Source organism: Lactuca virosa, chromosome 6 (assembly GCF_052849685.1).
Source record: "Lactuca virosa cultivar CGN04683 chromosome 6, Lactuca_virosa_CGN04683_v6, whole genome shotgun sequence".
NCBI lineage: Eukaryota > Viridiplantae > Streptophyta > Magnoliopsida > Asterales > Asteraceae > Lactuca > Lactuca virosa.
This window is the reverse complement of record NC_136431.1, coordinates 272,440,421-272,452,071: the sequence shown is the minus strand read 5'-3', so window position 1 is coordinate 272,452,071 and position 11,651 is coordinate 272,440,421.

Genomic DNA, 11,651 nt, shown 5'->3' with positions numbered 1-11,651 from the left:
ATCGTGATTGAGAGCCCTTGGAAGCAATTTAGAGCCTAGATAAGTGATTTTGGTGGAAAGGGGCTTGAAGATCAAGAGGCTTGCTACAAAGGAGTGGTGTAGATCCGGGATCTACTTCAGTTGGAGCATATATTGGAGGTAATAAGTTGTTGCTTTGGCTTTATTGCAAATAGATCTATCTTATGTTTGAGATTTGGGGAATTTTGGGCATGATTGAGATCTATGTCGAGTTAGAGGCCTAGATCTGAGGTTGCTACCTCAGATCTAGACTTGTGATGGTCCAGAAGGTCATAAAGGTTATGTCAATAATTTATTGGTGAAGCCCCTTTGCCTTAAACCCTAGCCCTAGAGTGTTTTGGGCCTTTAGCTCCTTGGTTTCACGTAAAGTTTGCAACTTTTCGTGGGGGATAGACTATAGAAGAATGGATCTATGGATTGGAGCCCCTGCATGGCTCGAAAAGCCATTGTATGGATTGAGAACTGGAGAGACTCGGCGAGTCACATGGGTGTACTCGACGAGTTGTATGAATATGTGCATGGGCTCGGCGAGTTGGAAGAACAACTCGGCGAGTCTGTTGAAGATTGCATAGGACTCGGCGAGTCTGTTCTTGGACTCGACGAGTCAGGTCGCAGAACCCCCCAACCTCTTCTGGTTAAGACGCAGATTAGTGAGTTGAGTGGTGACTCAGTGAGTTGGACAGGATGGGACTCAGAGATCGTTGAACTCGACGAGTCCTGGGGTGACTCGGCGAGTTGGGTCGTATTTTGAGAGCTTCTGAGTTTAAGGACTCGGCGAGTCTACGGGTTGACTCGGCGAGTCGAGTCAACTGGAAGGTTGACTTTGACCAGGACTTTAATTTTAACCAAAGTTGACTTAGTTTGACTTCTAGAGTTCAGTTTGGAACTAAGTGTTATATTGATAATTGTAGCTCGGGGAGCTAGTGGAGTAGCGGTTCAGAGAGTTGTCGGACAGCAGCGAGAGGGTTATCAGCAAAGTTCAGCAGTGCAGGTGAGTTTTCCCTTTGTGTGGATGGGTCTACGGCCACAATGCCGGCCCATGTAGTTATGAGTAGGAAGACTCGGGGGGTTAGCCCTAGGCACAACATGCTAGTATGACATTCGGGACTAAGGTCCAATGTTAGCGGGCGGGTGCCCAAGGAATGGTTTGTAAGATAGTTATACTTGTTGTCTGTTTGATACATGTATGTGCCTGGTAGGGAGGTGAGTGTGGGCGAGGTCCCGTATCTCACCAATAGCAGAGTGTGGACGGTGTTCCATACCTCATTAGCAGCAGAGCAGGGGCGAGGCCCAAGTTAGGAAAAGAGTGAGTGTGGGTTGGGCCCGTATCTCACTATCAGTAGGAGGGTGGACGGGGTTCCATGATTCATCAGTAGCAGGCCAGGGGCGAGGCCCAAGATAGGTGAGGCCTTAGTACAGTAATCCAGTAGGGTATGTTAGTTATGTGTTGTGATATGATTGTATGCCAGTATATGTTAGCGGGCGGGGCCCGGAGACAGGCGGGGCCTAAGGAAAACAAATATGTACGCCGAGCGGGGCTCGAAGCCAGCGGGGCCTGGGCCAGGCAGGGCCTGGTGACGGACGGGGTCCGATAGCGGGCGAGGCCCAATGCAGCGGGCGGGAGCCCAGTATGTGGTTATGTGCTTAGTATTATGTATGGCATGTATGGATCAGTAGATATGTATGGTATGCGGTAGGTTGGGGAACTCACTAAGCTTCGTGCTTATGGTTTTCAGTTTTTGTTTCAGGTATTCAGTTTTCAGAAGAGGAGCTCGGAAGGGTTGCAGTGCACACACCATGACAAGTTAGCCTGGGATGTTTACTCTGATAATTAAACAAGTGTTTTGGAAATGAAACTATGATTTGTCATATAAACCCTTTTAGTATGTTTGAATGACATAACGCTATGAATCAGTAATGTTTTTAAAAGAAAATTTTGGACTCGAAATTTGGGATGTTACAAAATGACTATTATTACCAGAAAATAGTTTACATTACCGTTTATGTGAGAAGATCACTATATGAATGTAAAAGGGGAAAAATGAAAGTGTACAGTAATGTTGTAATAAGTAACTACTGAAGCACTAACTACCTTAAAACCAATTTGTTTAATTAAGGTTAAAATGTGATGTGTTTATAACCATACTAGTTGACGAGTATTTAACACGACGACCTACTGGCGTCAAAACTGATGTGACATTTGTCACCCCTTGGCCTGCCGGCCAAACTGTAGCGAACAGTCGGGATGCGGGATTGTCAGTCCTGTATAGATCTATACACACAATGCATGCTCTCCCTCCAGGAGACTCTGGTTACAAAACGCGACCTAACAAGTATATTGCTAAGCCGTGAAGTAGTTTCACATTAATGTTATCTTGTTCTTGTAAAAGGATGTATGTTCCTTTCTGTTTCTTGTTATTGTATGTTCCTTTTTGTTCTTGTTATCATATGTTCCTTTCTGTTCTTGTTATTGTATGTTTCTTTATGTTCTTGTTATCGTATGTTCCTTTCTGTTCTTATTATTGTATGTTTGAACTGACTCATGTATGAACTGACTCTTGTAAGTTTCATTGTTCTAGAAATAGTAAGTATTATTCTCCTAAACTATACCCATTATAGTTTACTAGTAAGCTCTGTAATTGAATGACTATTCATGTTTATACACCTTTTCTACCCAAAGGTCTTGAACTGTTTGTAAGTACTTTTATATCTACATAGATATACATAATATTTAACGAAGATTTAAACGATACGCGGATAAACTGTAACATCCCGAAATTCAGGTACAACTATTTAACCCTTCTTCTTTTCCAAGTTGTCAAGTTAAGTCCCTATATGTAAAGATGCTAGGTATGTGAGTACGCTGGGCGTACTAAGGAGTACGCTACGCGTACTCGCACGCTTAATATGGACGCAGACTCATCCGGGTACGCTGGGCGTACCCAAGGTTACGCCGGGCATAACCGGCCCAGATGCAAACCCTAAATCTTAGACTTGTACACTATATAAGGAATGCTATGGCCTCATCCTCAGCCACCATTTCACAGAGAGAAACCCTAAGAGAGCATTTCCTTCGTTCTAAAGCTAGTGTGGGTGTTCTTTAGCTAGAAAGTGCCTTTGTGTGTTAGTAAAGAAGAAGAGAAGGTTCTTGTGGAGGCTAGAAGTTGGAGTACCAGCTTAGATCTGAGTTCTACAGAGGAAGGAGCTTCACTTGGAGGTATAAAGCTCAAAGCTTTCCTTGTTATTTTTGTTTTATGTTCCATGGACCAACTTTTAGGGTTTTTGGTCCCAAGGTGGAGACTTTATGAGCAAAGGGTCTCCATTGACCTAGATCTACCATATTTCTGAGTATTATGAGTTGTATGTTCATAAAAATCCAATCTTGGACATTGAGATTAAGTCATGCATGAGATTAGGGCTTAATGAGAAAAGAGGAAAGATGTTTGGAGGGATTGGTGACCTTTACAGCCATGCAAAGGCTTAAAGGTTTCGACTTTATGGATTAAGAAGTATTAGAATGGCCAGATCTGAAATATGGAGTTATGTCTTAACTGTTTAAGACCTAAAATGAAGAAAGAAGGAAACTGGGATTTACGCCGGGCGTAATTCCAGTACGCGCCGCGTAGGGGGTCGCGTTCCCCGATTCTGGATTGCTGGTGTACGCCCCGCGTACAGGAGTTGGTACGCCCCGCGTACTGTTTGCTGTTGACTTTTGTTGACTTTTAGGGTTTTGGTCAACATGTGGACTTTTGGGTCAAGGAGGGGTAAAATGGTCTTTTACCCTTCTGTGAGATTGTAGGAAGGAATGTAGTCTAGCCTTGAGAGCCGTTAATGATTTGAAATAATTACCTTATGTGATTAGGCGGGGCTAGTTTGTTGTTTCGAGATTCAGGGATATCGAGCACGTGAGTTCTAGACATCTTACGAGGTGAGTCTTATCACTATACTGTACCTGGAAGGGTACCTATGTGTGACCGGAAGGTCTTGTATGCTATGAGATGCATGTGCTATATGCGGTTATATGATATGTATGTGCTATATGCAGTTATATGATATGTATGTGCTATATGCAGTTATGTGATATGTATGTGCTATGTATGTTATGTATGGTATGGACCGGAAGGTCAAGATGGTATGGACCGGAAGGTCAAGATGGCATGGACCGGAAGGTCAAGAGGTTACGGACCGGAAGGTCGATACGGGTAGGACCGGAAGGTCTACCGGGATTTGGGACGGAAGTCCCCTGAGACACATGGATCGGAAGATCCTATAGAGTTATGGCCTGGAAGGGCGTATGTGTGGTATGTGGTATTTTGGGGAACTCACTAAGCATTTATGCTTACAGTTGTTATGATATGTGTTTCAGGTACTAGCAAGGATCGCGGGAAGGCGCCGACATGATCCGTACACACTTGCAGATTTTATGTCATTGAGATTCTGGGAATATGTTTTGTATTGATACAGTATGTTTTGTGATTACCATGTGAATGAAAGTATGTTTTAAAAATGAAAAATTGTTTTGAAAAATTACGTCGTTACAAGTTGGTATCAAAGCCTTGGTTTGAGGGATTCGGGTGCATCTTCGGATGAATCTGAACTCAAACTGAGGAATTGAGAAAGTTTTCATAAAATAAACAATTTTTCTAAAAGAGTAAAAGATTTTGAGAAGGGCAGAAGGAAGAAGTGTGTACGATCAGCCAGCGCCCGAACGGTGATTTCCCAAAATACCCTTACATTATGTGTTATGAGATATGTTATGATATGATATGCATGCTAGAGAGGCTAGGTATTCATATTAGGACTAGAGTGGCCTGATTTGTGATGCCTTAGCCTAGGAAGGATTTTGCTACTATGTGATGCTTAAGAGCGAGTAGATAGCAGTGAGGAGCTGATGAGAGGTCTACCGAAGGGTAGCCTGTGCCAGTGAGATACAGAGTACTTGTGATCTGGGATCCAAGGAGGAGGAGTTAGAGTGAATACTGATGCGGTGTGGACGGTAGTATAGGGCCCGTACTACTGAAAACACCGGAGCAGTGCGCACCCTAAGTAAGAATCCATTGGGTACTAAGGAACAAGTAGGGTTGAGTATCGAGTGCGAGTATACTCGAGCGAGTCTCTGATATATTTATGATATGATTGTGTTACAGAGACATCATGGTTGGGACACGCCACAGACCTGAGTCGAGCGGCGTGAGTGACGAGGAGCTTCGTCAGATGATCCACGATGAGGTGGCGGCGGTGATCAGGGCCGAGATTCCGGAGATGTTTGGGTCTATCAAGACCACACTGATTGAGACTTTCGATGAGCAGTACGCCGCGGTGACTGAGGCTGCTGCTGCTGCAGCTATTGCAGCTGTGGCTGCTGCCCGACCTCAGGGAGGTGACTCGTTGTTGCTCTGGGAGTTCAGCAACACGAAGCCACCAGAGTTTGATGGGACGCTGGATCCGATCGATGCGATGAGATGGATTTCTGACATCGAGGGATGCTTCTACACGTGTTCATGTCCGGAGCATCTGAGGGTACGGTTCGCGTTGAACCAGCTTCGATTGGGAGCGAAGGATTGGTGGAAGTTCGTGACGGCGAGCTTCACTCTTGAGGAGATCTTAGCGGTGACCTGGGAGAGGTTTACCACTATGTTCAGAGATGAGTATGTTCCCCGGTGGAGAGGGAACGGTTGGTTCAGGAGTTCTTGACCCTCAAGCAGGGTACTGATTCGGTTACTGTGGTTACCCGGAAGTTTCATGAGAGGGCGGTGTTTTGCCGTGAGCAGGTGTCTACTGAGCAGGCACGTATGAGCCGGTATTTGGGCGTTCTGAGGAGAGACCTTCGGGAGTTCGTGTCGAACTCGACGTACCGGACATTTGCTGAGCTCCAGGCAAATGCCCGGAAGAGGGAGATTGAGTTGGAGACTCAGGCCAGGGAGGAGACCGAGTCTCAGAGGATGGATCGGCGGCCGGCACAGTCTCAGCCGGCAGCCAAGCGGACCAAGTCCGCGGATACGAGATCTGGAGGCCAGAAGGGCCGCACTTGCGGGAAGTGCGGCAAGGGACATGATGGGGTTTGTCGATCAGGTGCTTGCTACAAGTGTGGCAAGGAGGGGCATATCGCCAAGGATTGCCCTAAGGGATTTATGGTTTGCTTCCATTGCAACCAGACTGGCCATCGGAAGGCCGAGTGCCCGCAGTTACATCGGGGATGAGCACAGGGATCTGCGCCTGCTGCTAGGGTTACCGAGGTTCGGCCGGTGAAGGTCGAAGCACCGAAGGCTAGCGGGAGAGCTTTCCAGTTGACAGCGCAGGAGGTCCGCGCAGCGCCCGATGTTGTAGCCGGTATGTATTCTTTATTATTTGTGTTGAATTGAGATATTATGCTTATATGATGATATGCGTAGGTACTTTTCTTGTGAGTTCTGTACCTGCCTTAGTATTATTTGACTCGGGTGCGAGTCGATCTTTTGTGTCGATAGCGTTTAGTCGACACATCAGTAGCAGACGACAGGCGATGAGTCGACCTCTGTGAGTTTCCATAGCTGATGAGCGAGCGGTATATGCTACGGAGGTGATACGAGGATGTGTACTCGAGATCTTCGGCGTTGAGTTCCCGATAGATCTGGTCCCGATAGCGATGGGGTACGTGTGTGTCATAGTGGGCATGGATTGGTTGAGCCGATTTGGGACTGTGATAGACTGCGAGCGACAGTTGGTGATGATACGAGACCCTAGTGGGGGAGTACTTACGGTGTACGGCGAGGGTACCCGATGTGGGTCAGCGTTCTGTTCGGCTGCCAGAGCGAGACAGAGTTTACAGCAAGGCTGCAGCGGGTTTGTAGCCTATGTGATGGACACACGAGAGGCCGCTGGGAGGCCAAGTTCGGTGGATGACGATGCGTTAGTGCGCGAGTTCCCGGATGTTTTTCCCGAGGAGTTGCCGGGTGTGCCTCCCGAGAGGCAGGTAGAGTTCTGTATTGATTTGGTTCCGGGGGCAGCGCCTATCGCCTTGCGCCGCCAGAGATGCAGGAGTTATCCTCGCAACTTCAGGAGCTATTGGGGAAAGGGTTTATTCGACCGAGTAGCTGGCCATGGGGAGTGCCGATCCTTTTTGTCAAGAAAAAGGATGGTTCACACCGGATGTGTATTGATTACCGGGAGTTGAACAAGTTGACGGTCAAGAGCCGTTATCCATTGCCGAGGATTGACGATTTGTTCGATCAGTTACAGGGAGCGTCTTGGTTCTCCAAGATTGATCTGAGGTCTGGATATCACCAAATGAGAGTACGTGATGAGGATATCCAGAAGACAGCGTTCAGGACTCGTTATGGGCATTACGAGTTCGTGGTGATGCCTTTCGGGCTCACCAATGCACCAGCAACGTTCATGGATCTCATGAACAGGGTGTGTAGACCGATGTTGGATCGTTCGGTGATCGTGTTCATCGACGATATCTTAGTGTATTCGAGATCTAGAGAGCAGCACGAGGAGCATCTGAGAGAGATTCTTAGGGTATTTAGGACGGAGAGGCTTTATGCCAAATTCTCCAAGTGTGATTTCTGGTTGCGAGAGGTCCAGTTCTTGGGGCATCTCTTTAATCAGAAGGGGATATTGGTCGATCCGGCCAAGATTGAGGCGGTTATGAGTTGGGAGGTGCCGAGATCTCCCACCGAGATCAGGAGTTTTCTGGGATTGGCTGGCTACTATCGGAGATTTATTAGATATTTCTCCAAGATCGTTGTGCCACTCACCAGGTTGACCCGGAAGGGTGTTGCTTTTTTATGGGGTCCGGAGCAGCAGACCTCGTTTGAGACACTTCGCCAGAGATTATGCGAAGCCCCTGTGTTAGCCCTCCCGGAGGGGATGGAGGATTTTGTGGTGTATTGTGACGCATCGATATCGGGGTTGGGTGCGGTGCTTATGCAGAGAGGGCATGTGATAGCGTATGCATCGAGGCAGCTGAAGCCTCATGAGACGAGATATCCCACCCACGATCTGGAGTTGGGGGCAGTGGTGTTCGCCCTCAAGATATGGCGTCATTATTTGTATGGGGTTCGGTGTACCATATACACAGACCATAAGAGTTTGAAGTATCTGATGGATCAGCCCAACCTGAATATGCGACAGAGGAGATAGTTGGATGTGGTACAGGATTATGATTGTGAGATCCTATACCACCCGGGCAAGGCTAATGTGGTAGCCGATGCGCTGAGCCGTAGGGCGGAGAGTGCCCCGATTCGAGGCACTTGTATGAGATTGACTGTGATGACTCCAGTGTTGCATACCATTCGGGAGGCCCAGGCAGAGGCCGTGATACCGGAGAACCGCAAGAGGGAGCGGGTGATCGGGCAGGTGTCTGAGTTTGTCACCGATAGACGAGGGATGATGACCTTTCAGGGTCGGATTTGGGTGCCGTATGCAGGAGGGGCACGTACCATTTTGATGGAGGAGGCGCATAGATCGAGGTTCTCGATCCATTCCGGGGCCACAAAGATGTATTTGGACCTGAAGAAAGATTATTGGTGGCCCTGTATGAAGAGGGATGTCGCGTGGTTTGTCGAGAGGTGCTTGACCTGTCGTAAGGTTAAGGCCGAGCATCAGCGTCCGCATGGCAAGCTGCAGCCGCTCGAGGTTCCCCAGTGGAAGTGGGAACAGATTTCCATGGATTTCATAACCAAATTGCCGAGGACCGCGAAGGGTGTCGATGCAATTTGGGTGATCATCGACCGGCTGACGAAGAGTACGCATTTTCTTGCTATCAGTGAGAGCTCTTCTGCCGAGAGGTTGGCAGAGTTGTATGTGAGGGAGGTGGTATCGCGTCATGGGGTACCGACCTCGATCGTGTCAGATCGAGATGTACGTTTCACTTCCAGGTTCTGGAAGAAATTCCACGAGGAGTTGGGTACGAGGTTGCATTTCAGTACCGCCTACCACCCCCAGACGGACGGACAGAGTGAGCGGACGATCCAGACGCTCGAGGACATGCTTCGAGCATGTGTGTTGGACTTCGGGGGAAGCTGGGATACGTATCTACCATTGGCTGAGTTTTCCTACAACAACAGCCACCATTCTAGTATTGGGATGCCTCCCTTCGAGTTGTTGTATGGTAGGAGGTGTCGGACTCCCATTTGCTGGGGAGAGGCGGCGCAGCGTATGATGGGTAGCACTGAAATAGTGATGCAGACGACAGAGCATATACAATAGGTTAGACAGAGGCTACTGACGGCTCAGAGTCGTCAGAAGAGTTACGCGGATCGGCGACGAGCCGAGTTGGAGTTCCAGGTGGGGGACTTCGTACTCCTAAAAGTATCTCCTTGGAAAGGAGTGATCCGATTCAGGAAGAGGGGCAAGCTGGGGCCCCGGTACATCGGTCCATTCAGGGTGACCGCGAGGGTGGGCAAGGTAGCTTATTGGTTAGAGCTACCTGCGGAGCTGAGCCAGATTCATGATACCTTCCACGTGTCTTAGTTGAGGAAGTGTATAGCCGATGAGTCGGCGGTGGTACCACTAGAGGATGTTCAGGTGGACGCGAGCCTGAATTATGCTGAAAGACCAATCGCAATTATGGATCGGAAGATCAAGGTTCTGAGGAACAAGGAGGTGCCCCTGGTTCAGGTTCAGTGGCAACATCGGAGGGGGTCTGAGCTGACTTGGGAGACAGAGTCAGAGATGCGGGAGCAGCATCCGGAGTTGTTTGCAGCATGAGTCTTCGAGGGCGAAGTCTGGTTCTAGTGGGGGAGAATTGTAACATCCCGAAATTCAGGTACAACTATTTAACCCTTCTTCTTTTCCAAGTTGTCAAGTTAAGTCCCTATATGTAAAGATGCTAGGTATGTGAGTACGCTGGGCGTACTAAGGAGTACGTTGCGCGTACTCGCACGCTTAATATGGACGCGGACTCATCCGGGTACGCTGGGCGTACCCAAGGTTACGCCGGGCGTAACCGGCCCAGATGCAAACCCTAAATCTTAGACTTGTACACTATATAAGGAATGCTATGGCCTCATCCTCAGCCACCATTTCACATAGAGAAACCCTAAGAGAGCATTTCCTTCGTTCTAAAGCTAGTGTGTATGTTCTTGAGCTAGAAAGTGCCTTTGTGTGTTAGTAAAGAAGAAGAGAAGGTTCTTGTGGAGGCTAGAAGTTGGAGTACCAGCTTAGATCTGAGTTCTACAGAGGAAGAAGCTTCACTTGGAGGTATAAAGCTCAAATCTTTCCTTGTTATTTTTGTTTTATGTTCCATGGACCAACTTTTAGGGTTTTTGGTCCCAAGGTGGAGACTTTATGAGCAAAGGGTCTCCATTGACCTAGATCTACCATATTTCTGAGTATTATGAGTTGTATGTTCATAAAAATCCAATCTTGGACATTGAGATTAAGTCATGCATGAGATTAGGGCTTAATGAGAAAAGAGGAAAGATGTTTGGAGGGATTGGTGACCTTTACAGCCATGCAAAGGCTTAAAGGTTTCGACTTTATGGATTAAGAAGTATTAGAATGGCCAGATCTGAAATATGGAGTTATGTCTTAACTGTTCAAGACCTAAAATGAAGAAAGAAGGAAACTGGGATTTACGCCGGGCGTAATTCCAGTACGCGCCGCGTAGGGGGTCGCGTTCCCCGATTCTGGATTGCTGGTGTACGCCCCGCGTACAGGAGTTGGTACGCCCCGCGTACTGTTTGCTGTTGACTTTTGTTGACTTTTAGGGTTTTGGTCAACATGTGGACTTTTGGGTCAAGGAGGGGTAAAATGGTCTTTTACCCTTCTGTGAGATTGTAGGAAGGAATGTAGTCTAGCCTTGAGAGCCGTTAATGATTTGAAATAATTACCTTATGTGATTAGGCGGGGCTAGTTTGTTGTTTCGAGATTCAGGGATATCGAGCACGTGAGTTCTAGACATCTTACGAGGTGAGTCTTCTCACTATACTGTACCTGGAAGGGTACCTATGTGTGACCGGAAGGTCTTGTATGTTATGAGATGCATGTGCTATATGCGGTTATATGATATGTATGTGCTATATGCAGTTATATGATATGTATGTGCTATATGCAGTTGTGTGATATGTATGTGCTATGTATGTTATATATGGTATGGACCGGAAGGTCAAGATGGTATGGACCGGAAGGTCAAGATGGCATGGACCGGAAGGTCAAGAGGTTACGGACCGGAAGGTCGATACGGGTAGGACCGGAAGGTCTACCGGGATTTGGGACGGAAGTCCCCTGAGACACATGGATCGGAAGATCCTATAGAGTTATGGCCTGGAAGGGCGTATGTGTGGTATGTGGTATTTTGGGGAACTCACTAAGCATTTATGCTTACAGTTGTTATGATATGTGTTTCAGGTACTAGCGAGGATCGCGGGAAGGCACCGGCGTGATCCGTACACACTTGCAGATTTTATGTCATTGAGATTCTGGGAATATGTTTTGTATTGATACAGTATGTTTTGTGATTACCATGTGAATGAAAGTATGTTTTAAAAATGAAAAATTGTTTTGAAAAATTACGTCGTTACATAAACAACCGATACCCTAAGTCCACAACCAAACAAGGAACAGGAAATAAAACGAGTTATCAGTCCTAAGCCCTTTCAACCTTATTTATATAACTATATCTATATAGACATGATTTTGACAATATA